Below are 3,836 nucleotides of genomic sequence, written 5' to 3' on the forward strand. Positions count from 1 at the left end.
CGGAGCACAGCGACAATTGTTTTGTGATCTGCAATGGGTAATAAATGTTGTGCAGTCAGGAGGACGAGGATGGAAACGAAGAGCACAGAGGAAGTGCTAACTGTCAACTGAAAAAATTTTTGAGACACGGAATATACAGAAAAAAAGAAGAAAATAAACACAGGAACAAAAAGCATATGACTTACAAAGTCCAATTCATGTTCAGAATGATCGAGCCAACAAAGGCAAATGAAACAATACAACAATATAAATCGTATAAGAGAAAAGCATTTTCAATAGGTCCAACTCTGAATCAACTATGAGTTTTGTTCCTGTACATGCTTTCTTCTTTTTCAATAAATGCGTCCCCTCCTACTCCCACAAAAATCAATACCTCACTTCATAGAGAGCACCTTTTTCTTCGTCACCATCCATGTCCTTGCGGTGTCACAACAATATAGTACCTTTTAGATGAACGATACCTAAAAACCTTAATCTTAATCTTAAAGGTGCCCCTTCACATCCCCGTCACATATTAACGGGAGTTCTTCGCACACATTGTCCACGCGACTCGGAAAAGGAACCACACTAAATAATAATTCATTTTTTTGCAGCATCATACGATCCATAGCTTAAACCTTGTGAAACGCCCTACATGCGCCCGCAGACATTCAAAATCAGCTTTCTCGTCAAAATGTCAACGTTTTTTTGAGTTTTACCTAATGAACTCAATATGTTGCAAGTTGACAGAATCATTTTGGCTTCAGTTTCGTTTTCTTCACCCACGTGCACTCCCCATTTTTTTCCTTTCACAGATGTTTGACGCACATTGCGTGCCTTATTTTTGTAGGTGGGTTAGCCAGTTTGCAGTATCAGCAATATCACCGACATAAAGCCGTCAGTTATCAGCCTTAAACAATTACTATCTCGTATAATAAAAAAATGCATCCTACACGATGCCTTAAAATATTTATTCGAGACTTGAGATGACAGGTTGTTTGTTAGAGTGTGTACATTTGGTAGAAAGGCAGCCGTCACCTGCGCAGCATGGCGGGATCTCTGGAATTGCTTGCGCTGACGACGCGTATTCAAGCATACTTACCTGGTGCTGAGTCGCCGGTGTTCAAGACGGCCGGGGCTCCATGCTGAGGCCTTCCATTGCACTGCGGTTGGCTGACGCATGCCACTTCCCCAAACTGAGGAGGCTGGAGCATTCAATTTTTGGTAGTGGGGCTCGGCGTGCGCGCCAGCCCCTGCCATCTGCAATGTCCAATATTAGAAACAATATAGGGAATCTGCTTTAAGGAAACGCTAATAGCTATGATGAAACCTTCCTTCGCAGTGTGTTACACATGTCTTTTTTTTATTGCATGGAAAAACTTTGCAGGAAAAGAAATAACGGATTTCGTGATGCAGAATCTCTGGGCTGAATAATGCAAGACCGCTATTACTGTCCTGCCGGCCCAGTGAGCGCGATATAGCAATTCGTTTTGTCTACAGTAAGGACGCCGTAGGGCGTTGAGAGGAACCACTACATCGGACGTAAGAAAAAAAAGATTAAGTAAAATGTACAAAATTTTAAAATGCTGCTGCCTAGTGTAAATTCACGGGAGTGCTATGCCATCAATGTGACATTGTTATAGTCCTAGTAATATATGTCATAAGATTATGACGTCACATAGCCATCCAATCCTACGGCCATGTGAAAGTATGCCGCAATCAGTTGGCTTACATAGCAATATGCACTTGGGAACTATCAAGTATAAACCACAAACTGACGGTTTAGAGCGCACTTCTATATTCTAGTTTTGGTTTCCTTGGTCTATTACGTGCTCGCACATATTCTCTAAACCTTGTTAAGTATGTAAAAGAAGTTAATAAAATAATGAATGAGCAACTGAGTTTGCTACATCTGAAGGCTGCCCATTGTCATCTGCCTACCGTTTCTCCCTGCATCGAAGTCGGCGGCCGCTTTCCTTAACCAGCAGGACAGAGAAGCAATGTCCAAAGTAATGCATGCGTCTGTTTGATGATAAATATTCTTCATCAAGGTCTCTTTTTAGCGTAACAATTAAATACAATGAATATAAATTGACGCCCGGAAGTAGGGCACCACATGTTACGGGTGCGAGTAAGCCGATCGTACGACGCATCGAATTTCAAAAAAGCTTCCTTTGAACTATAGCCTCGGAAAACAAAATATTTGGGAGCGTCTCCCAAATTAATCTCATCTCAGGTATCTCCTCCGTTGACTTAAAACAAGGCATTTATAGATCCAAGGAAACTAAAAATCCAACGAAGGGGGTCGGCGGCGCGGAGACAGGGACAAGGGGGTTGCGAAGGAGAAGGGCAGGGACTCAGCGATATGGAGAGGATGTGGCTGCAGCTCGCGCATTGTGAGTCTTCGGCAGAGACGCCCTGTCTCCCAAGCCTGGGCGCCGTAGTGCAGGGTAGCTAGCGCTTTCGAAGGGCGGAGGTTCCTGAGATTTCAAAGAGATACGCCTCCATCTGCAACCAGGACATCATCTCAATGCACATATCCACTACATCTGGCACCAAAACTAGCATTCCGTGGAAATGGCGTAGCCGTGCGTGGTGTATACTTTCTCTTGCAGCAGCCTATTTACATTCTCGCCCCTCAAATGTCTTGTACTGCCTTCTCATGTCATGGTAGGTCACGGCAGATTCAAGTTGTGGGTTAGTTCTGGCCCTACGGGGCTGGGACTGGTAGGTCACTGCCGTTTGCGACTGAGGCTAGCCTGCCACCTAATGTTTATCTGTTGTAGGCCGTCATTCTACGCGCTACCCTTTCAGTGGTGGGCGACGGCTGTTGTCGACGCGCGTCTTTCTTTCTCTCTTCTTTTTATTTCTTATCTATTTTCTCTTCTGTCTGCACGAGGCAGCGGAGGTGGCTCAGCTAAAGAGCCAGTAGCAGGCCCGTGCATTTCGTTTTGCTTCTTCCTTCAACCGCAACAACAACAAAAGGTCACGGCAGCTGGTCTGCTTGGCAGAATGCGGGCCCAGGTGGAGGTGCGCAGTCTCCCCTGATGGGGCTGGTACAGGTGAGTCACCGCCGCTTGCGGCGGGGGCTAGCCTGGCACCGAATTTTCATATGTTCTAGGCCGTCATTGCACACGCCACCGCTGGTGGTGGACGACGGCTGTTCTTGCGGCGCGCGTCTTTCCCTCTTCCTTTTCTTTCTTATCTATATTCTCTCCAATCTGCACGAGGCAGCGGAGGTGGCTCAGCTACAGAGCCAGTAGCAGGCCCGTGCATTTTCTTTTCTTTCTTCCTACAGCCACAACAACAACAACAGGAAGGGCGGAGGTAGTGTAGTGTTGAGTTTAAATGAGCAAAACTTGTAACATTCTCGTGAACTCGAATATACCTCCCGCAGTTTTAAAAGTCATCTTCTCATTATCTTTCGCATCGCCTTCGATGTACCATTACCGGTACTAAAAGGAGCCTTGAGCAGTATTTGGCTAGACAGAGTCTGTTGAGGATATCATTGCTCTTTGGGAGGCAGTATACATCTTGCCATGCTATGTTGCTTACTCGGCGGAAATCCACACAGTACCTCAGAGTGCCGTCTTTATTTTCACCACCACGACTGGTACTGCACAAAGCCTCTTAGCATGGCTCAATAACATCGTCGCGAAGAATATCGTGCACTCGTTCACGGATGGTTCTGCGTTTCCGTGGCGCAACTTTGGATTGACTTCGATGAAGCATTCGGGCAGAGTCGTCACATCTGATATAGATATGTACAGATATACCTGACACATACATTTCCGCAATAAACGAGCCATATGTGCGTGTCTGCGAGCCTTAGGGGCGTGTCTAACTCGGAATTTAAG

The 3,836-nt window shown here is 45.7% G+C and overlaps 1 non-coding gene across 1 annotated transcript; it reads left to right on the forward strand.

Moving 5' to 3' along the window:
* The first annotated feature begins 1,073 nt into the window (after positions 1-1,073).
* LOC146199785 (U1 spliceosomal RNA) lies at positions 1,074-1,235 on the forward strand. The gene has a single exon (XR_014705373.1). It is a non-coding gene; the product is annotated as a U1 spliceosomal RNA (small nuclear RNA).
* Positions 1,236-3,836: the final 2,601 nt, after the last annotated feature.

Source organism: Amblyomma maculatum, chromosome 2, assembly GCF_055883805.1.
Source record: "Amblyomma maculatum isolate TAMU_Amacu chromosome 2, ASM5588380v1, whole genome shotgun sequence".
Lineage (NCBI taxonomy): Eukaryota > Metazoa > Arthropoda > Arachnida > Ixodida > Ixodidae > Amblyomma > Amblyomma maculatum.